Genomic DNA, 25,075 nt, shown 5'->3' with positions numbered 1-25,075 from the left:
TGCATTAGCGCTCATTTGTGCACCCATAGGCGTTCTGGTCTAAAAAGGACGGTGTTCTGAGGCGGACCGCTGGTGCGTTGCTATTTTAAGAAACTATAATAGATTTTTCATTAGACCAAAACTAACCCGGTTTAAACTCCGGCGCAAGCCTCGCTTACGCACTGCTTAATACGCACAGGAGAGCAATAGGCAATTATCTTTACATATGAAAAAATTTAAATACTAAAGATATATATATAGGATATAATAAGAATAGATATAGGATATAAATATAAAGGATTCAAATATTACAAAACATATTATTTTCTAGCCTATATAAATATGTAAAACCACTGCTTTTATGCCTTCTTCATCTCGGGAGGCTTTTTCAGTTCATTCATAACAATTTGCTTTTGTATAATTTTATTATTATTAGCAGTATTATTTAATATATCCATATTTATATTTGTTTCATTAAAAACAAGCTTAGATTTGCCCACCTGTCAGGTTTAAGACCATATGGGGCATGGCATGGCCACCTGTATATGGCAGGTGGAAATAACTCAGTATTTTGACCACACTTGGTCATTATTGTTCATTTATTTGTTTGCTAGAAATTAGAACTGAATTTAGAAATAGTTGTGAAACAAATCTTTGCGCTTAACAAACGAAATTAATTATTTATAGGCTAATTGATGTCTGTGCGTAAAGGTTTCCCTATCCAAGAGCGAAAAAAAAGTAAATCATTTATCTCTCATTCTCACGCAGTAGATGCTCTGTTTAACAGTTTTCTGTTAATAAACTGTCAACTGTTTGCTTGTGAAATGATCATTTTTTCCACTTAGACTTACTTTGCGTCCTGTAAATAGCGAATGCGCTCTTGGCGCGACGCAGCTGACTCTCAAAGGGAATGGGAGATGAGATAATAATTGGTTTATTCTCAAAACACACCTATAACTCATTAAGAAAATAAACTCAACCCTTTTAGACCACACTCTCAGAAAAAAAGGTACAATGAGGGTACAATTTTGTTCCTAGAGGGAACAAAATATAAAATTGTACCTTTAAAGGTCCCATATTGGTCCTTAGGGTACAATTTTGTACCCAAATGGGCTATAAAGGTACAAATGTCCAGATTTAGGTTTGAAAGGTACATTTTTGTACCTTTTATAGCACATTTGGATACAAAATTGTACCGTAAAGGACCAATTTGGCACCTTTAAAGGTACAATTATATATTTTGTTTCCCTATAGGAACAAAATTGTACCCTCAGCTCATGATAAGATCAAGACACTATATAACACTAATTTAAATGCATTAATACTAAACATTAATACTAAAATACATAATTTAAAAATATAATAAATAAATAAATTGATTAAATTAAATATTTTAATATTTAATTTTTTTTCATGTATTTAAATTACATTTTTTCTCAAAAATGTTAATAATTTAATTTATAATTAAATGTAATTTTAATCATTAAAAACGTAAATACGTTGCTTACTGTTTAAGTCCCTATAGTATATATGGGATGTAGAATAAGAACCATGCAGAGGGACAGCATCTTCATACAGGTGGTGATGGTGCTGTCTCTTTAAGAATTTGGCTTTTTGAGACGTTATAGTAGTGTTTGTTACTGAGGCGGTCGGTCGAGTATGCTGGCTGTTTACACAGAACTTCGCAAGCTTTTCAAAGAAAAGTCTATTTTGGAGTCCACACTTTCAGGTAAGAATGTATTAAAGATATATTTTCAGTCTCATTTTTACATGTGAAGCCGTGTTCTGTTGATTTTGTCTGACTCTCTGGTCTCGGCTTTCCCCCGCTTTGTGCTCCGGGCTGGCTGGTGTAACGTTACGTTGGCCTGCATGATGGAGTTTGCTAAGATGTCTGCAGCTTATTAAAGAAGTTAATACAACGTTATATCGAAGTCACCGAGGGACATAACGTTATAGAAGGTAAGTACTATATGCTGTTAGTTTTCTCGGTGTAAAAGTTCCCTTTATCGCCTACGTTACGTATTCGCGCCTTATATCTTACGTTACGTTACTGCTTTATTAATAAGTGTTGCCACGGCGGAATATAATCGCAACCCAGATAGCAAAATACACTTGGGCCAGTTGCGGCTAGATTCTCGCCTGCCCGAGTCCGTCTGCTGTATCGTTACTCGGGTCAGATGCGGCGGCAGAAGCGAGCCGACGCTGCCGTAACCGTGCACCGGAATCGGGCCGTGAGTAATGTGCTGTGTGGCCCGGAGCTCGCGCGACTAAAGTCTTCATATACCTTGATATAAAACCTTTTGTTATTAATACTGGAATTTGTAATTATCGATAATGTTTTATATTTTGAGGCCATTTTCTAGCCACGGATGACCGCGGAAATGTAATTTTAGACGGTTATATAAGTTACACCGCCATTTTGTGAAGAAAAATCACAATTTTGTCACCGGCAAAGCGACTGATTATGTAAACGTGGCTAGTTACAAACGTGGCGTGTGTATGCTTGTACATATCTTCGTTTCAGTGTCTAAGTTACATTAATGTTGAGGAGTGTCCACAAACTCTCATGTCCAGAATTGTTGGTGCTTTACTATCGTTTAACGTTATACTTATATATAAATAAAATACTATAAATAAATAGTTATTTCTTTATCTTATTGCTTTCCTGAAGTTTTTGAAGTTTCCAATTGTCTTTCAGGACAAGATTGAACAACATAATGCAGCCTAACAGCATCAGAGCAATGAAGGCATGTCATATGAAAGCATGGCTCAGTTACAAGATGTAAGTATGTCTCATTATCTATACCATGGTTTAAATGCCTTACATACTATTTTAAATTTGTAGGTTTTTACTTACAAACAACAATAAATGTACACCCACGTGTTTAAAATTATTTTCTAGGTTTTCATCGAAAGATGAGAGATCAACTTAAGAATGCTATGGACCTGACTTTAAGGTACTCTTTCTAAACTTTCTCCACTTGATTAATATTATTAAATTCTAGCTTTGGATGGATTCCTTCATATTTGTTTGTATGCCACATCTTATGTTCCAGGAATTGATTTTACAGCAGCACTTCTCATGTTGCCAGCCTTGTTTAAGCGAGACACTTCAACATTTCGTTGTGCTCCGGTGCGTATGTTGTTTTCTGTTTAGTATATGCTGTAATAAATGCATTTTATAATGCTTGATATTCTTTATATTAGGATGATGCAGTGGGTAGTGCTGTCACCTTACAGCAAGAAGGTCGCTGGTTCGAGCCTCGGCTGGATCAGTTGGCATTTGTGTGAGGAGTTTGCATATTCTTCCAGTGTTCGTGAAGGTTTCCTCCAAGTGCTCCGGTTTCCCCACAAGTCCAAAGACATGCGCTATAGCTGAATTTGGTAAGCTTATTTGTCTGTAGTGTATAAATGTGTGTGTGAATAAGTGTGTTTGGATGTTTCTTAATACTGGGTTGCAGCTGGAAGGGCATCTGCTGCATAAAACATGCTGGATAAGTTGGTGGTTCATTCCACTGTGGCGACCCCAGATTAATAAAGGGACTAAGCCGAAAAGAAATTGAATGAAAGAATGAAATTTATATTAGTCTTTTAATCTGTGATACTTTTTTTTTTTAAATCGGTGAATATTTATTATTTTACTTTCTATGCATGTTGATTTTCTCTTCATCAGTGATAGAGTGACTGATATTAATGTAATTATTGCTTTGTCATTTACAGTGAACCATCTTCACCACATCCAACAGTTCAAGTACAGGAGGAGGCCTCCGACTGGACAACTGTGTTAACAAGACGAGTCACGGCAGTCTTCAGAGTTGATGGGATTGCGATTGGCCGGGCTAATGATGTGGACGAATATGCATTTTTGACATATCTATCTTATTAGAAGAACACCTTGATGTTTCTGCAGTGGAATGTTTTGAATGAACGGTGGACGCTGACAAGCCTGGATCTACTCCAGTTACCAGAGTGTTCAACCTTGTTTTTTGTTTCTCTACATGATCTTGGTATAATCACAATCAAGTTAATCCAGCACACTGCTATCATTCATGCATAAAGCAAATTTTTAAATATCTTGTGGTCCTAATGACTATCAAAGAACATTTTCCAGATATGAATGCTTTACATGTCATGTTTATCAAAAGCATAAACACATATTGTGTTACAACAAATTACAACTCCACTTGAGGATGATGAGGAGTAATCTACTGGTGTTGAGGAAGAGGCTACTGATGTATTTGGTTTTCTGCACTGTTGAACCAATTTATAGAGAAACATTGCCTTCATTCTGAAAGTCAGAGAAAATTTTGATGACAAATTATTTATTATGACTGAGTATTCTGACTAAAGACAAATACTTTGGACTTTATAAAGTGAAGTACTTGATGTAGCCTGTGTAATGCGTTTATAAATCTTAAACAGTATTCTTGTGGTCTTTGTATTAAGGGTAGATTATATACTGTACAGTGAGTGAACAATTTTTATTTGTTTTCTAAATTGTTCTTTTTACTGTTTTACATGTCTGCTTTATATATACTGTGTAATTTTATTTCTTGACACATTCAGTTGTGAGTTGTAATGAAATATTTCTACATTAATAAATAAAAATGGACATCTGCGAACCAAAATATTTTATTTATTTATTTGTGCATGCAGTCACCAAAGGATCAAAATGCCTGGGTCAGTACCCTGAAAATGCTATATAATATAAAAAGGTACATTTTTGTACCTTCGGTGGGGGTACAAAATTGTCCCTTAAAGGGTACAAATGTAGAAGGTACAATTTTGTACCTTTAAATAGAGGTACAAATTTGTACCCTTAAGGGTACCACCCCAGTGACGGGCCATTTGTACCCTAAAAGGTACAATTTTGTACCTTTTTTTCTGAGAGTGCATGCGCCTTGGTGCTAGACAGATTTCCTGTCCTTAAATTAGCAAAAACGCGTCCTGACACGCCCTGAAAGCGTTTGCGCCCTGTGTTTTGCGCTCTGCGCATGGACCGTCAAAATAGAGCCCTATGTGAGTGCCCAATGAAGGAATGCAATAGAGCAATGAAGTGAAACACCAGCATATTCCTCTATTCTTAAGTCTAACCCCAAGTAATAACAATGACACACATTCAGTATTTATCCACACAAGGGCACCAGTTGAACTATTTTAAAAGTTGAACGCACCGTGCATGTAAAGAAACAGCTGATGGTGGTCACAGATCTGATCTATAATACATAAGTGATTAGAAGCCACTATGGGATGATAACAATTTACAATTAAGCACATATTTTGCAAATTACACAAACATGTTTTGATCCGGAGGAAGAAGGAATTGATCCATATAAACTGTAACAGTTACTGACAAAGTTTCTTTCAAAGTCTGACAAAGTCCCATCCATAATAGTTTCTGCTGCTCCTTTCCTCTAATAGCAAATGGCCGGTGAATTCAGCATTGCAGCCTGGGTTATTGTATCAAAAATCTGAAAAATTGCAAGAACAAACACAGCACACCGTTGGCTATACTGTGGTGTTGTTGTGAAAAAGAACTTTAACCTTTTATTCCCCGCAGCCGAATCTCCATCTGTCAGTGATCATCACCTTCGCGTTATGATCTGTCCCGTGATCCCCCACGCTCAGTTAGGGTCTGAAGAGAAAAGTGCGTCACATTTTACCGGATCTGGAACTACATATTTGATGATGCACCGTATCGACGTCGACGTGTTCAAGCAAAAGATCCGAACCAAACTCGATTCAATTATTCATCTCTGAGTCGACTATTTCGTTAAAGAATCAATAGTTTAAACACGGCGCAATTTTAGATTTAAACCTCAGCAGGATGCTTTCATTCACTTAGTGCTGTTACACACTGCATGGAAGCTCATTTTCAAAAACCTATTATAGGGGCTCTTTATGGTACAATTTTAAAGAAACCATATGACTTTATGACTCCATATGACCTCAATAAACTCCAAATTTGTGGCTTATTAATAATTGTTAAGGTAGTAGTTAGTTTAGGTATTGTGTCAGATTAGAGACGTAGAATAGGATTATGCAGAATATTTACTAATTAACAGAAAAGTAATAAGCCACTAGTTAATAGTGAGACTTGGCACTTAAGGACTGAGAATCTACACTACATCAACACTATGAAAGTCAGTGTTATTTTGAACTCTATAGAATTTCACAGTGTTTTCTAAAATATTGTTACAAAAATGTAAAACAATACACAATCTTTAATATTTAATTTGTCAAATAGTATTGTCAATCAGAAAATTAGTAAATAGCATCAATCCAGACAGAACAGCATAGAACAGCAGAGATCCTTGATTATTATACCAGATTGTGGGGATAATTTCTAGACATTGCATAGCATGATTTTAATTTCATCTACAGAAGTGTCAAGTTTAAATAGAAAAAACTATTAAAACTCTTTGGTCATTTTTGAACTAGCTGCTAATGGTCTAATATGATACAATAATTTATGCTAAGCTAAGGTAAAAAGTGCTTCTGCTAGACCTGGAGATTGGATTAATGGATTCTAAAATGCTTAGCCTCAACTGTTCAACTCTAGGGGACTTGTAAAACAAGCCTTTTTTTAAATAAAATTTTCTTTTTAGGAATGAAACATTTAGGGACATATTAAATGGTAATTAAAGAGTCCTCATGGTACCATAACAGTCAGTAAAGAGCCTTTATTTTTAAGAATTCAGGAACTGAACCATGTGTAAACATTAGATCTAGATTTTTAATTATCCCATTGAATAAAACAATCTTCTATTGTGCACCTTTAAAACACACAACCTCAGTACCCGCAATAGTATTTGACTGGTTGACTGAACTGAATGTCCAGAGGGCAGAGACTCTCACAAACATGCTGCTGGTGTTTGAAATGCTGTGTTAACATTCAAAACTCCATCATGACTGTCCTTTGGGGCAGAGAAATTCAAATCACTTTCATTTCGGTTTGTTCAGTGGCAGCTGGAGCCCAGAGTCAAATCCCAATACAACCAGATGGCATGGCGTTTGACAGTACATGGATGTGTGTTCATATTTGTGTGTGTGCAGCATAATGTGTGGCCTTCAAAGCTCTCCTGACTGCTCACAGGCAGAGAGAGAGAGAGAGAGAGAGATGGAGGGCAAAAAAAAGAAAGACAGAAGAAGAGAATGGAGGAATAAATTGGACGAAGAGAGGGAGAGGGATAGTTCCGGATTTTGAACACAGGTCTGTTTGAGTTTGATTAATAGGACTCTTTCTCCGTGTTTTTGTATCCGTAGTTTTAATTAAAGCGACCCCCTGGAGAGAAGGGAACACTGCACACCCTGACAGATATGACTGCTGAGGAAAGAAAGGCAGTCGGAGACAGAAATGTAAATATAACATGCCTCACAAAGGAATTTGCAGAGACACATAGCCCGCCCAATTAAAAAGCTCAAACTATGATTTTGTGCTTCGTTTGTTTTAATTTCTCTGTCCATGGGTCACTTCTGTGTAAACAACAGCAGTTAAGGCTGCATTTACACTGGAAGTATTGTCTTCCGAACATATCCAAATATTCATCTCAATTGTTTACATTCATAACTCGTATTTAATATTCAGGTGTACATTAATTCCTACCTAAAATTATTCTGTTAGTGATCAGTTTATTATGGACTTTAACCTTTGTGTTTTGAATGGCTGTTTAAAAAAGTATTATTAATTTTAAATGGTACTGTGGTTACTTGCTAGCATAGTACTTCGAATGCATAGAGAGACTCTTCACAGTAAATACAGATGTGGTTGCCAGACTTTTACTGTTAAACAAGTGAAAGAAACTGTGAAAGATTTTTACAGTAAACTACCGTTAGGGTATGGGATATACCCACCATAAGGGATGGGACTGCATTCCTGACAGCTACTTAAATGAGAGACATGTTCATGACTCAGTCTGTTTTTACTTTATAAGAGATTCTGTGTGGATTAAATTCTATGTAGTCTTTAGCCAGTTTCAACAGGCTGATTTCGCGCGGCCGCCATTTTAAAAGAGAAAGTGAGGCTGCGGTGGGAAGAAATTTGGAAGTATTGCCACACAGTATCACACACAGAGTCACACAGGAATGGTGTCTACGATTGAATATTGTTGTATACTTGTCTGTATATCTTTACAGCAAAAATGAATTGACACAAATTTATAATTTTACCACTTCCTGAGTTGTGAATGCATAGTTCTGAATGCATAGTGAAAAAAAAGAGGATATCGGACCTCATTTCCTGCTAAGTTAAGGGAAATGGCTCTAGATGTTTAAGGTTTTATTTCCCAAACACACTTTTTAGATACCATTTATTAAACTTAAGTTAATATACTGATTCGTTCACTATGTTAGACTAGTCATGATACTGAATTTCTTTACTGAAGTTAAAAAAACAACAACATCAATTTACCGCAAAAATGTAAGCAATGTTGAGCTCATTCTCATCAGATATGACTGTGATTAGTCGTGAAGGTCTTCAGTTCACCACACTTCACCTGTTTTTACCAAGTTTAAACAGACAAACGATCCGCTGATAACTCAACTGAACACAATTGCAAATCAGTGGTGTTTATGAATGCCCTACTAAAAAAAAAAAAACATCTTAAACCAGCCTAGGCTGGTTGGCCGGTTTTAGCTGGTCAACCAGGCTGGCTTTAAATGGGTTTTGGCCACTTCCAGGCTGGTTTCCAGCTATTTTCAGCCTAGTCTTAGCTGATCAGGCTGGGAGATGACCAGCTTAAGCCAGCTTGACCAGCCTAGCCAGGCTGGGAGCCCAGCCAAAACCAGCTATATCCAGATTAAACCAGGCTTGGCAAGCTGGTTAGCTGGTTTTAGCTGGTCATTTTCCAGCTTGACCAGCTAAGACCAGGCTGGAAATGGCTGTAAACCAGGAAACCTCTAGAACCAGGCTGGTCAACCAGCTAACCAGCTTAGGCTGGTTTAAACAGTTTTTTTTAGCATGGTGCACTTAAATGTTAGCAGGAAATGGACGTTTTTAAAAATTCAGTACCAGAACAACACTATTACAGACAACATGAGGGTGTACTACAGAGGACTGTATTCTTTATCATTGATCGGGTTACATAGGCTGAAGCAGAAAGCGTCCCCTGTTGTTTTACCTAGTGCCATAAACTGAAGCCTGATTTTGTTGATGTCTAATACGCTTTAAATTGTTTAGATCAAACTTAATTGTATGATGTTAAAATGATGTTTACACCACAGCGGCACTTTGAAATCATTACAACAGCTGGAGGATTGTAGTCCACTGCATGTTGTTGCAATGTTTACTGTGCTGATCCTATGCTTCCAGGTTTCTTCCTACCGCAGCCTTGCTTGCGTTCTTTAAAATGGTGGCCACATAAAATAAGCATATGATCCGAACTGGAACCGATCAAGCATTTTTGAAACTGGTTGCAATTGACTCCTATGGCCGATCATTATTTTGCATCCGCTGCCATGCCGGTGACATGCAGGAGGTTGTGGTTTCAGAGGGGTTTGTCCACTGCCAGTAAAGGAGAAGACGACAATCAAATGTCTCCTTGTGAGGCTTGTGAAATAATGATGTCTGTTCTATCATGTTACACACATGTAGGCTTCCTTGTTCTCTGAATTTATTGTACACTTCATTTCTGATCACTCATTCACTTTTTAGCACATATAACACTATTTTATATAATTGGTTAAATATTCCATTACAGATTATGTCATGTAACGTATAATAGCATTGACAAAAAGAGACTGTAACCTAAAAACACACAAAAATAACTGCTGTAGATCAATTAAAACGATGCAAACAAACTAACTTTTGATAAAAAAGACCATTTTGTCAAAAAAAAAAAAAAAAGATTCAGATTCAGTATTCTGACAAAATATAGTGTCTGGAAGGGACAAAAATTCTTATGATTCATGTAATCATACAAGGAAACCAGGAATCAGACGACTGTAAAACCCCTCCACATGCCAATTAAAGCACATTTATATGCAGCTTTGACCTCTTTCCCTTTGGTTTTCATTCCTGAATGCCTTATTATTCTATTTAGCTCCATATTATTATCTTTTCCCCACTCTAACAAGATGGGAAAATAGTTGTTCAGTGCGTGCTCCTTTGGGAGAGCCGAGCTGAAAAGAAAGAGCCTGATAGAAAAGGCGTAGGTGAAACGAGATAAAAACAGCAGAGGTGAAAGCTCAGATTCACAGTGAATAAGCGAGCTGTGAAAAAAAAAAATTTATATTCTGGAGATGAGATGTAAGGAACAGACTTCACCGCTCACACATTAGTCCTATCTCGTAGGCCTGATTATTTGATTAGGATGTTCTTTGTGGCTTCATTCTTTGTACAGTGTTTCTCAAGCAGTTGAAGCATATTTCACAAACTTGCAAGGATGTAAATTCCATCATGAGCGATTCATGTTTCAAAGGACCTTTTCCCTTCATGACCGCAACATTAATCATCGGTGGCCTGGCTGAAGGTCGGGACCACAAAATTGTAAGAACAAGCAAGCAGACAGGGAAATTCTGATTCAGGTTTTATTTTAATATATATATATATATATATATTATCCACATTTCTGAACTGTATGAGCTTCAGCGAGTCTTACCACTGTAATGAAAACAAAAGCAAATTTGCTTAATGGTTAATTAATTTAATGGACATTAAATAAAGACAAGGTTTAACTAACATGTGCTATTTCAAGGCAACCTTGTAACTCAAGTTCCATGCACCTAGTAATTACAATTATTTACATTATAATAACCATATTGTAAGTATATGTAATGAATTAGTATTACTCAGTAGTTAAATGAATTGCCACACAGTAACAAGGACATTTTAAAATAAAGCATGACCAATGGGAATTCATTATAAAAGTATAATACATGTATTATACTTTTTTGATGACTTTTGGATGGATCTGATTTATTTATTTACAGTACATGCATTAAGTGTTGTGAATAAATGAATTCATATTCAAGTATTTTTAAAGATTAAGAAAATGGTCAAATTCAAGCTTTTACACTGAAAAAAAAAGATTTGATTGGATTTGCTTAATTTTTTAAGGCAAGCTGTTGCAATAATTTTTTGGGTTGAATTTAAACAAACAAATTAAGTTTGACTTAATTATTTTATATATGCTGAATTCAAACAAACAAATTAAGTTAGACTTACTCAATTTGTATGTGCTGAATTTAAACAAGCAAATTAAGTTGGATTACTAAGTTTAAGTTATCTTTACCCAATGAAAATTGATGTTCAATAATTGTTACATCTACTTACTTTGTTTGCTTTTTTATTTTATGTCTGTTACGCACCGTCTGAATAACATGAAAGACAAAAAAATGAAATCAAAGAATTTTTGGGGTTTGAATTCAGGAGCTAACAAGGCCAAAATAACAAACTAAAAATCCTTTATTTTAAATCTGTAACTGATCAAAAATTAAAGAAAAGAAAATACAATTAACTACCCTACATTCAGAAAAAAAGGCACAATGTTGTATCAAAGAAGGTACAAACCCTTGTCACTGGAGCAGTACCTTTTTATGGAACATAATTGTACCTAAAGACAAAGAAACTAATATGTACTATTGCAGTTTGTTCCATTGAGGACATGATTTGTACAATGGGAAACCAAAATGTACCTTTGTTTTTAAAAACCTGCAGATACAATATTGTACCTTCATCAAAGGTAAAAATCTGATCCATAAGGTACTGCCACAGTGACAAGACACTTTGTACCTTAACAGTGCCAAAAATGCTTAAAGACATTTATTAAAAATGCCTTAAATGTTTAGTTAACAATACCAATAGTTTTGATGTTTTACTTGTTGTTTTGTATTATTATATAACTTAAAAATTTATGTATATGAGTTTCTTTAAACTTATACTTTTAAACGATGATTTAAAAGTTCGCCTTTAGCTGATGAGGGAGGAAACGAGCCCGTGGAAAACCCACGCAAACACGGGGAGAACATGCAAACTCCATACAGAAATGCCAACTTGGCCAGGTAAGATCTGAGCCAATGCCATTCTTGCTGTGAGGCAATAATGCTAACCATTGGGCCTCCGTGCTGCACTGACAAGGAAATGGAAGGAGTAGGGATGGAAATGGGGGATTCTTCAAGACGAAGATGGGTAAGGAAAGATACTGTGGTAATTTATAGTGATTTAGGAATTATCTGATTGGTGTATCATACGTTAGCTACTGAGGATCAGCTGCTATCAAAAGGCAAAAAGTTTAAACGAGTCATTGGAAAAAAGTTGGCAGTTGGCACGACTTTAACACATTTAAAAACTTTGCCCTATACAACATACAAATGTTTTAACAAACACAAGCCAAGTGACTAAAACAAGATGGCCACCAAGGAAGTTGTGTCATGGCTTTTAAAACACTGTATCTATAGGCTAATCAGAAGCAAGGAATCATCTAGAAGTGGTCAATCAGGGTTTTTTCTAAGCAAAGCAGAGAAACAGATGAGACAAGACAACTATAGGGTTGTAACAATGTCCAAAATTATCATTGAACTGCTTGCAAATGCACTGAAATAACACATAACCATGCTTGTTTGAAATTCAATCTAATGACTTTTTAGGATGCAATTTCTAAAAAAAACTTAAATGTTTAAAATAACAGTTCTTACAGTACATTCAATTCACATCAAGACATACAACAATGCATTAACTGATGGAACTCGCGGAACAAAATGGGTCACGCTTTATGTTGAAGGTCCATTTATTGAAATTGAGTTACATTGCATCTACATGCCAACTAATTCTCATTAGATTATAAGTAGACTGTTAGGTTGGGGTTAGGGTTAGTGTAAGTTGACATGTACTCTCAAAGTTTCTTATAGTCAGTTAAATGTCTGTTAAAGGAGCAGTATCAGCAGATATTAAGCAGGCAGTCTACTAATACTCAAATGGACCATCAAAATAAAGTGTCACCACAAACTGCAATTCTTATCACATACACAGACAGACGCACACAAACTTTTAAAAATGTATGAAATGTAAAATATGCACGTCTTGAATTTATAACAAATAAGAACAGTTTGCATTTAAACCAAAAACTCTTACAACACATTCGTTTCACACAAATACACAAAATCATTAACTGATTAACTTAATAAAGAATTAACTTACTAAAGGATATAGCAACTACATTAAACTGCACTTTTTAAGGAATGCTCACACACAGACACACAACAACAATTTGTAAAATGTTTTAACTACACTGTAAAACCCAACAGTCAACTTTATTAAATGAAATGAGTTTAGTTAACTCAAAACTGACTGAAAGTGAATTCTACTCATTTGAAGAGAGATTTGAACTCAGTGTTGAAAGTAATGAGTTCATTAAATACCTCATTACTTCAACTTAAATGGAGTAAGTTCACAGTACTCATACAGATTAGTTTTTTTTTTTACTCAAATAGTTTGTAGCAATTGGTTACCTCAAATGGTTTGAGTTGCATTAACTTATTGGGTTTAACAGAACTCAGTTGATTTAAGTGCTCTTCATTTATTGGGTTTTACTGTGGTTAGACTGCTTCATTTACACAAATGGATTAAGTTCACAGTATTTATTAGGATCAGTTTTTGAACTTAATGGTTTGTTGCAATCTGTTTCCACAAATGGTTTGAGTTACTGTTGTAAATGAGGGCGATGCCAACCCTCTTGTGCACCACCAGAGGGAACCATCGCCAGAATTCTGATTCGACTCACGGACTCAAAATCCCATAAGCCCTGCTACCTGGCACTGATTACGGTCCAGGTGCAACTCATCAGCTCTCGTGTATATATACCACACTCACGCTCCGGTTCATTGCGAAGTCTTGATTTGCCTGGCTGTCATTTCTGAGCGTTCCATACTCCCTGCTTCGGACTGATCTGTGTTTCTGACCCTGTGCCTGTTCTACGATTACGAAAGACATCTGCCTGCCCCTGATCTCCAGCCTGTTATTCTGACCAGTAAGATATCTGCCTGCCTTTGAACTTTTGCCTGTCCCACGTTCTGTCTCCTGGATTGCCCCTTTGTGTTTGTTTGTATGTGTGCTCTTAATAAAGCTTGCAAATGGATTCAATGCCTTCTGACTCAGCACAACAGAAGACTTCGCCACTACAGAATCCAGCAGCTTTAGCACAAGTCTCGACTGAACTTTCCGCTCAAGCCACTCAGTTAGCCACCCATCATCAACAACTCACCCATCTAACTTCTCTCACGGAGGAACTGGTGAGAGCTATGCAGCAACTCCGTCATCCGAATCCTGCAGTTACCCCGCCTGCTACCATGACAGCTTCTCAACCAACGCATGTCTCCAATGCTCCGGCTACCGTAAGTCCCCGATTAGCTTTTCCTGAAAAGTTTGATGGGTCACCTTCTCGCTGCAAAGGCTTCTTATTGCAATGCAAACTATTTGTTAACCAACAACCTGCATTATATCCCACTGATTCTAGTCGGGTGGCTTTTGTATGCAACCTGTTAACGGGGAAAGCGCTGGAATGGGCTACAGCGATATGGAAGGAGGAGGAATGTAACTATCCCACATTTGAAACTTTTCTCAAGCAATTTCGGGAAGTGTTCGAGCACCCAGCAGATGGGAGAAGCCCCGGTGAGCAGTTACTTTCTCTTACACAGGGGCGTAACACAGCTGCAGAATACGCCCTGTCATTTCGCACTCTCGCCGCTCAAACTAACTGGGTTGAGGATACACTGAAGACACTATTCAGACGGGGTCTGAATACCAATCTACAATCTGAATTGGCTTGCCGTGACGAAGGAAAGAAATTGAACGAACTCATTGAACTTACCATCCGTCTTGATCATCTGATTCGCAGCCGTAGAAATCCTCGCACACAGCTCCATGTTTCAAGTGACACGCCCCCTGATGAACCCATGCAACTGGGTTTCACCCGTCTCACCCATGAAGAAAGAATGCATCGATTGCAAAATCATCTATGCCTGTACTGCGGTCAATCAGGGCACAGGAAATCCACCTGCAGCGTACGACCTCAGACACCAGTTCAATCGGTGAGTCCTTCCCATGTTCCTGCACTTTTCAGTGTACTGATTCCTGTGATTATTAAATTTGATAAAAGAATGATTAATACTACGGCTCTTGTCGACTCTGGATCTGCCGGAAACTTTATATCTAAGAAATTTGCTTTGTCACGAACTATCTCTCAGCTCATATGATTCCTGTCTTGCAGTGGAAGCACTAGACGGTCGTCCTGTGGGTGAAGGACGCATCCGTATGATTACGAATAAGCTACAGTTACAAGTTGGTGTTCTACACGTTGAAGAAATGCAATTCTACATTATTGATTCAGTTAATCATCCACTGGTGTTGGGACTGCCCTGGTTAAGGCGACATGATCCTCATATCTCCTGGAGGGACGGACAGATATTGCAGTGGAGTGAGTCATGCATGAAACAGTGCATCCAGCCCATTCACAAAATTCCATTACGAACCACCAATGTGTTACCTGAACTCGTTGATGAACTAATCCCCATTGAGTACCATGACTTACATGAAGCTTTTAGCAAACAAAAAGCTACTCAACTTCCCCCACATCGACCAAGTGATTGTGCTATTGAGTTAATTCCAGGTTCAAGTCCTCCAACGGGTCGAATATTCCCTCTGTCACAACCTGAGCACAAGGCAATGTCTGAATATATCGACGAGGAATTGGCCAAGGGTTTCATCCGACCTTCTACATCTCCTGCTTCAGCTGGATTCTTCTTTGTAAAGAAGAAAGATGGCAGTTTACGTCCCTGTATTGATTACCGAGGGCTCAATGAAATCACTGTAAAATTCCGCTATCCATTACCCCTCGTACCTCCTGCCCTGGAACAATTAAGAAAGGCTAGATATTATACCAAGCTTGATCTTCGCAGTGCATATAACCTTGTCAGAATCCGTGCTGGTGACGAGTGGAAGACCGCGTTTTCCACCACTAGGGGGCACTATGAGTACACGGTAATGCCCTTCGGCCTGTCAAACTGTCCATCCGTGTTCCAATCTTTTATGAACGATGTCTTTCGGGATATGCTGGATCGCTGGGTCATCATTTACATCGACGACATCCTCATATATTCAAACACGATGAAGGAACATGTTGAACATGTACGTATGGTGTTGCAACGCATGATTCAACATCGTCTGTACGCCAAATTAGAGAAGTGTGAATTTCACCAGACACAGATCGCCTTTTTGGGATACGTCATCAGTGCAGAAGGGATTACCATGGATGATACGAAGGTACAGGCAGTTCAACGATGGCCGTTACCCCAGAATCTCAAGGAGTTGCAGCGATTTCTAGGTTTTGCCAACTTCTATAGACGGTTTATCAGAGGCTTTAGTTCAATAGCCGCACCATTAACAGCCATGACCAAACGAAATTCCCACAAATTATCCTGGTCCTCTGAAGCACGCCAAGCATTTAGCGATCTGAAGACTCAATTCACCACAGCTCCTATTCTCCGTCATCCCAACCCAGACCTACCTTTCATTGTGGAAGTGGATGCATCCAACACAGGAGTCGGTGCTGTGTTATCTCAACGTCAGGGTCAACCATCCAAAATGTATCCATGTGCCTTCTTCTCCCGTAAATTGACCAGCGCAGAACGAAACTATGATGTAGGAAATCGCGAATTACTGGCAATGAAATTAGCCCTGGAAGAATGGAGACACTGGCTGGAGGGGGCTAGTCAGCAATTCATCATATTAACTGACCACAAGAATCTGGAATATCTTCGCTCAGCCAAACGTCTAAATCCCAGACAAGCTCGTTGGGCTTTGTTCTTCACCAGATTCGACTTCATTGTCACCTATAGACCAGGGAGTAAAAACAGTAAGGCAGATGCACTATCCAGGCTATCAGAGGATAAAACCCCAATTAGTGATGAAACCATTATTCCTACGAACTTACTAGTGGCTCCAGTACAGTGGGACATAATTACCGAGATCCAAGAGGCCAACCGAGAAAACAACCCTCCAGTAGACTGTCCGAATCACCTGATTTTTGTACCCAATAACATACGTACCAGATTACTGACCCATATTCATGACACTCCCAGTTCGGGGCATCCAGGCATCACTGCAACTTTGGAGTTAGTCAAAGCCCGTTTCTGGTGGCCGTCCCTCACGAAGGATGTAATTAATTATGTTCAGAAATGTAAAATTTGCCAAAGCACGAAGGCATCTCACCAAACCCCTGCTGGCCTGTTACAACCGCTACCGGTTCCGCAACGGCCCTGGTCCCATATAGCGGTGGACTTCATTACGGATCTCCCTGTTTCCCAGAACAACACAGTCATTCTCACGGTGGTTGATCGTTTCTCCAAGGCTTGTCGCCTAATACCGTTGCCCAAATTGCCCTCTGCCTTTGAAACCGCAGAAGCCCTGTGCAATCATGTATTTCGAATGTTTGGCTTACCTGATGATATCGTCTCAGACAGGGGATCCCAATTCACTTCCCGGGTATGGTCCGCTCTCTGTAAAAATCTAAATATTAATGTTAGTCTCACCTCAGGGTACCATCCTCAATCCAACGGCCAAACTGAACGTATGAATCAAGAAGTCATTCGATTTCTACGTTCCTACTGTCATCAGCAACAGCACGACTGGAGTCGCTATCTGATGTGGGCAGAATATGCACAAAATTCATTAATAAAGCCAGCCACGGGTATTACGCCATTCAAATGTATTCTTGGCTACCAACCACCCCTGTTTCCATGGTCCGGAGAACCCACTGAGTTACCTGCTGTCATGGATTGGCTGCAGCGGAGTGAAGATGTCTGGAACCAGGCTCACAGACATCTCATGAGGGCAGTCAGGAGGAGAGAGATTCAGGCGAACCGTCACCGACGCCAGGGACCCACGTATCAACCGGGGCAGTGGGTGTGGTTGTCGACACGAGACCTTCGTCTGAGATTGCCCTGCCGCAAACTCAGTCCCAGGTATGTAGGGCCATTCAAAATTGTACGCCAGATTACTCCAGTGTCTTTTCGCTTAGCCTTGCCTAATCATTATCGTATTTCTCCTACTTTCCACATGTCATTACTCAAACCCGCTGGTGGTCCACGAGAGGAGGCGGTTGAGGAGGAATCGGAAACCAGGACCCCTCCACCTGTCATGATCGAGGGCGAGGAAGCTTACCTCGTTCGAGAAGTGCTGGACTCTCGACGTCGGGGTGGCGCCCTCCAATATCTGGTGGACTGGGAAGGGTACGGTCCAGAGGAACGGTCCTGGGTGAATGCTAGAGATATTCTAGACCCAACTCTCACGGAAGAGTTTCATCAAAGGTTCCCAGAGAAACCAGCCCCCCGACAGCGCGGTAGACCCCGGCGTCAGGTGCCTTCTCGCTTCAGGAGCCGCTCGCAGGAGGGGGGTTCTGTTGTAAATGAGGGCGATGCCAACCCTCTTGTGCACCACCAGAGGGAACCATCGCCAGAATTCTGATTCGACTCACGGACTCAAAATCCCATAAGCCCTGCTACCTGGCACTGATTACGGTCCAGGTGCAACTCATCAGCTCTCGTGTATATATACCACACTCACGCTCCGGTTCATTTGCGAAGTCTTGATTTGCCTGGCTGTCATTTCTGAGCGTTCCATACTCCCTGCTTCGGACTGATCTGTGTTTCTGACCCTGTGCCTGTTCTACGATTACGAAAGACATCTGCCTGCCCCTGATCTCCAGCCTGTTATTCTGACCAGTAAGATATCTGCCTGCCTTTGAACTTTTGCCTGTCCCACGTTCTGTCTCCTGGATTGCCCCTTTGTGTTTGTTTGTATGTGTGCTCTTAATAAAGCTTGCAAATGGATTCAATGCCTTCTGACTCAGCACAACAGTTACCTTAACTTATTGGGTTTTACAGTGTAAGTATGCAAGTATTTGCATTAGGTAAAGGCAACAAGAAGTACCTATTGTGAATAAATATCCTCTAATTCAAGTATTTTTGAACCAGATTTAAAAAATGGTCAAATTCAAGCTTTTGAGAATATCTATTTCAGGTCAATAACTCCCCTTTCAGTCTGACTGATTTTAAATTTCATCTTACTGAAATAGTTTGAGGTGTGAATGCTTTTCAGCCTAGTTAAGCCATGAATATGATTATAAACTAATTATGTGTGTGTTAACCAAGATATAAAGTCAGAGCTGAAGTCACACATTGAAAAAATAAAATAAAGCAAATGTGAGATATCAATAAAAAATGTCTCTTGTGAAGTATGATTCAAGTGTTTCACAATGCTAACAAATACTGATTTTTCTGCCTCACACATAAATCTTCAAAAAGTGTAAGTATGAACTGCTAGAAAGCTTAAAAACATGGATTATCAGTATTTCTAAACAGATCATTAGTGCTGCGGGGAAGGAATCAGCGGTCGGGTTTATGATCATGTGACCAAGTTAACATCAGAAAAGCCTTGTACAATTGATATCAGACAACGGTAAAACCCCTCCTCACGCCAATTAAAGCACATTTATATGCAGCTTTGTCCTGCTTCCCCTTGGATTTTCCCTCCTGAATATCTTGTTTTTCCTATTTAACTCCTTATTATCTTCCTTCCTTTTTAACAAGATGAAAAAAACACTCACGCAGTATGTGCTCAGTTAGAGGAAATGGGGTCATTTGTCCCATTCCATTTCAAGAAATATTCTGTGGATGAAATTAATATTAAAGGGGTGGTCAATCAGGTATTTTCAAAAGCTTGATTGCTTTTGTGGAGTGCATAACATGCGTTCACGCTTGCTTTTTATTATTCATTTAAAATCACATTACTTTTAGCACGTTTTACATTTAGTACCTATTATAATTTATTACCTATTACCTTTATTACCATTCTCTCAAAAATGATCTGCTGTTTTACTGGATCATGAAGCTCCTCAGAAATATAAAATGAACTCTGATTATGTCTCAACTAGTCTGAAAATAAAACTCTGTGTTCAATTTATTTAATAAGGAACACGGGAACAAAAAAATATAAATTCCGATTATATTGTTTTTTTTTGTTGTTGTTGTAGTTGTTGTTTTTTTTAAGCCCTGGTGTCCACATCATCGTCAATCGTTTTCCAAAGGAAGGTCAGCAACACTGAAATGACTGTAAACACTGTTTGACTGAAAATCGTCCCTTTACTGTGCATGCATTGAGACATTTATATACTTTTCAGCTCTTTGAAACATAGTGACAATAGCACCAAGTTTTTTTTTCTTTTTTTTTTTTTACATTGAACAACATTGAGGTATGGGTGCAGCAAGTAACACAGAAGTATAAAATTGCAAAAGCAAGTGAAAATATAGACTGGGAAACGTTGAAAGCATCCAAAACAACTGCTGTAAAATGTCTTCCACCATTTTAGCTGAATTGGTCACATCATCATTTTAAGGCTCAATTTGTATAATCTACAATGCAGTGTTTATCAGCTGTATAGTTTTTGTCTCATGTGAATTTTCCGCTAGAATTGAATTTTTTTAACTTGCACAGAAGACGCGTTAGTTTCAAATGAGTCACACATTTCACTTCATTTGGTCCCTATTGCAATAAGTATTGCATATGTATCTGCAGTACTTGCATAAATACTCAAATTCACATTTGGTGTGAACCCAGCAAAAAACACTGTCTCACTATAGACAGAAGGCCAAAGTGGAGAGAAAAATACATGTAATGCAAAAACATATTATTGGGGACATGGCCTCTGATTGGTCAGCTTAGATAACGTCCAAGTACATGTTGAAGGAAACTGAAATATACCCAAACTGCTATCAAAAGCGAAATAAAACAATAGAGAAGAATGAAATACTGAATGTTAGCCAAAGAGTATATCTTTTGACATAAAAATCTAACTTAATTTTCTAAAGATAGGACAATACAAAAGAAATAAATACATCTGTACCCAAAGTAAATCTTGGTTAATTAATGTTACAGTTGTATTGCAGCAAGCTTTTGCATTTTTTTAAACCATTTTTAAAAAAAAAAATAAACTCTATGCAAATATGGTTGGGAAATGTCTCTTCATCTATTGGTTTTAAATGTTACTGTCAAACCTCCAATACTTAAAGAATGTTTCTGATTGGACTGTAGGGGGGGTGAATGAGATATGGGAGAAATAACTTTGACGGCACATTTACGTTCGATTTTTTTTCCTTATTGACTTCGAGTCTGTATTCTCAGTGTTTTTACGACAGAAAATCAATCTGGGAGTGTGTTTGATGTTTTTTGTTCTAGGCAACGCTAGCTAGAGTCAGGTGATCCTTGAATCGCAGAACGGAAACATCTATAGCCAGCAACGAATACATTGTATCAAATCATCAATAGCCAGCAACAGATACATGGTATCTGATCGTCCCATACAAAAGATCTGTTTACATCCTGGTTAAGGATATCGAGGTAACTACCAACACCCAAGCTACAATTCATGCCTGCAACTTTGGGGTTTAGACAGTGGAAATAGCACAGTGACACATGAACAGTTTTTTTTTTTTACTTTTGAGATTTTAAAAGTGATTCTGTAATAGGTAATGCATAGTTTTGCTTTTTTATTTATATATTTATCTATTTATTTATTTGTTTTACTTACTGCAATCTTTCTCTATTTATTGCTCTATATTTACATATTTATTCATATTTTTTGTTAATAAATACTCATTACTTTTGACATATGCATGAAGTCATTTCTTGCATTATATTGCAAGTATAAGTATTATAGTTACCCTTACTTGCCAGCCTACAATATAATTAGGGTTGTTAATTTAATTCTAAGTCAAGGTAATACTGAAAGGGAATAATACTGTACTTGTATTTACAGTGTGACAATCTTATTACCAGAACCCGGTGCTCCGCCGTAATAGAACTAAAGAGGTGTAACTCTTGAGATGTTAGAGGGCACATCCATAAGTGAATGAATAAACAAACAAACAAACAAACAAACAAACAAACAAACAAATAAATAAATAAATAAATAAATAAATAAATAAATAAATAAATAAATAAATAAATAAATAAAGGAAAATATAGAGAAACTGGTTAGACAATGAAGTTGCTCAAGGAAAAACCAAAAACTGTACTTTGTTATTGGTAAAGGATTACACATCACGTTGAAGACATGGACACTATATTATTATTATTATTATTATTATTATTATTATTATTTGTAACACTTTAAAACAAGGTGTCATTAGTTAACATTAGTTAATGTATTTACTAACAAGAACAATGACCGATACATTTATTAACGTATTCTTGTTAATTAGTGAAAATAAAGTGAGTAACTTTTAGGCCTTGTTCACACACAGTGCATTAATGATGTTAATAAGCTCAACTTTGGATGCTGAACAACAGTTAATAAGTGATGTACTATAATTATTCATTGTTATACCATGTTAGAAAATATATGAATTCACTTTAATTGAACCTTATTGTAAAGTGATTTTTTTATGTCAGACTGTACAGAATTTTGGATATAAATTTTGTGTTTAATTGCGCAGTAATGTCTCTCATAATTCTATCCACTCGCAATTGTAATTGTGTAGTTCAAAGAAAAATATTAACTGAAAAAGGTTGAGGCATGTGGAGCCCCAGCTCCTGACTTGTCCTGACTGGTCCCTCAAATGGTAAACGCACCCTGACTAAAGTAAAAAAAAAGTGAAATCATAATCAAGTACCACTTTAACCCATGCACCGATGACAGAATAACTTGCTGCAAATCTGGCCCCCTGCTGTAAAGTGCATCTGTCTGACACACACTTGCTACAGCTGGGATATATACACACGCTCGCATCGCTTTGATGTTCAGGGCCTCGGCATCAGCGCTCCAAAAATAAATGCAAAAGCAGTTTGCCACTCTGGAGACACATATTCCAATGAGTCACCCTGTCAATCCCTTAAGAATACGGCACCAAGGAGACACGAGGCAGAGACAGTTGAGAGCAACTGATGAAGTCATGTATATATTTATATATGCTAAATCCTGATGTGTTTACAGCTGCGATTTAATCGCATACATTTAACTTGCTGACTTGTACAAATTTTCAAGGGTATATACAAGCATCCGCAAAATATGACTGAAAAACTAACCTACTAAACATGTACAACTTATATATGTAATCTTAAATAAAATAATCATGTATTGTAACTTTCAAAGGTTTATTGTTGATAGCTTTCTTTAGCAACACTTTAGTTTAAGTACCAATTCTCAGAACTGACAATGGCTTCTTACATGCTTATTATTAAGGAATTGGCAGTTCATTTGATTTTATACAGCCCACAAACACGTACTGTAGTCAAAAGTTTGTGGGAAAAAAATAAGCCATGAAAGAAATGTTTATGAAATGAAACTCAACATTATTTAATCTTCTATTTTTTTATTTGCAATACCTGTGCGCTACCTACAAAGCCCTGAATGGCTTTGCTCAACCAGTATTCGAGAGAGCTCATGGTGTATTGTAGCCCCTCATGTCCACTACGCTCAATGAACAATTACAAACTGCGTCGCAAATTTGAGGACTCCCAACTACACCTCTGGAGCTATTGTTAGAAACATAGTTCCTGGCTGTGTTCTATTCCTACTTATCCCCCCTATGCCCTTTTCATTTAGAACATTTTAACATTCAAAGCTGGAATTATTAAAAGTAAAAAAGCCTTAAGCTCATCTCTTTTAGGTGTAATTTGCTTTCTAACTATTTTTACAGTTCAGTTTTAGCGATCTTCATGTTTACAATTGTGCTCTATTCGCAATGCACTTTGAAAACATTGATGTCATTTGAAACACAGCCTAATAGAGAAAGCTATAGGTGACAATTATTTAAAAGTGGAATTTATGTTACGCCTCCAAAGCTTGTGAAAACAAAAAGCATACGTTAATTCTTTTAATTTATAGTGGGTTATTTATTAAGTATCTGTACTGTGTATGACATGGGCCTGCTGGTTAGAACTTTCTGCTGTAGTTTACATGTGTCAAATTTTAAAAGTTGACTTTTAAAAGTAAAAAAAATTATAATAATAATAAAATAATATGTATATAATATATATATATATATATATATATATATATATATATATATATATATATATATATATATATATATATATATATATATATATATATACACTTAACAATAATTTATCATCATCATCATAAGTATTATTAATATTATTATTAAAGTATGATTTTTTTCATTTCTAATACATAATAATTATTACAAATAATTTCCTAATAAATAGCCTAATTATTTATTTATTCATATGATTTATATGTGATATTAGAATAGGTGTTAGCTTTTGTATGTGATGTTATGTTTTAGAATAGGATTTGTCATAATAATATTTGTAAAGGAAACACAGGCCCTATATGTGCCATTTACATATATTTCAGTTAATATGAAAAACGAGTGCTTGTTTTTACCAAATTTATTATTGGATTTTATTTTAAATGCATGTTTGTGTAAAACAATATAATTTGCACAAAGAAATGATGGGGTTTGTTTCTGAATAAGTTGTTACTCCATGCAGTTCAGAGCGTCATTCTAGGCATTTTACTTTATAACTAACATGGTTCAAGCGATGGATCTGCAACAGAGAAATTATTCATTGTGGGAAACACTCGTCACTACATTGTTCTTTTCCTAGGCAATGCATCGTGCTATGATAGTTCAGCTGCGAGTTACGTCGTTGTTTGGGAAACGCACCCCAGTTCGGGAGGCAGACACACTCTGTCAGATATTTCAATTTGAACAGTATCTACCCTTTTGTTAGTCTGTTTTTTAATATCCAAAGGTTTCCATAATCCTGGACCAGGCAGTATTCTGAGCAGATGCTGTGGTGGTCACGGAGGAGTGGAGAGCACGAGACTGATTCCTGAAAGACCCCAGTGACAGACAAGTCTCCGCACTGATCCTGTGTGCCAGCATGTACACCAGCCGGAGACCTTCGCACACCTGCAGGTCTCAACATTGGACGTCCAGCGTTCTTCAGGTGGTGTTAAATGTTGGTAATGAGGGTGAGCGGAAATTGTGCATTGTGCCTTTAAAGGCACAGAATAATTTCAGGTCAGAATAAGTATTTAACTTTTACATTTATTATTTGAAGTTTACATTATTA

The 25,075-nt window shown here is 37.4% G+C and overlaps 1 long non-coding RNA gene across 2 annotated transcripts; it reads left to right on the top strand.

The window, feature by feature from the left end:
- Positions 1–1,603: 1,603 nt before the first annotated feature.
- Positions 1,604–4,596, top strand: LOC137496456 (uncharacterized). Of its 2 annotated transcripts, XR_011016796.2 has the most exons (7): positions 1,604–1,708; positions 1,858–1,938; positions 2,678–2,761; positions 2,882–2,936; positions 3,036–3,112; positions 3,187–3,363; positions 3,700–4,596. It is a non-coding gene; the product is annotated as an uncharacterized lncRNA (long non-coding RNA). The 2 variants fall into 2 exon arrangements; XR_011016795.2 differs by lacking the exon at positions 1,604–1,708 and having other exon boundaries at positions 1,782–1,938.
- Positions 4,597–25,075: the final 20,479 nt, after the last annotated feature.

This window comes from Danio rerio, chromosome 9 (genome assembly GCF_049306965.1).
Source record: "Danio rerio strain Tuebingen ecotype United States chromosome 9, GRCz12tu, whole genome shotgun sequence".
NCBI classification, from domain to species: Eukaryota; Metazoa; Chordata; class Actinopteri; order Cypriniformes; family Danionidae; genus Danio; species Danio rerio.
This window is presented reverse-complemented; position numbering and strand designations above follow the sequence as displayed.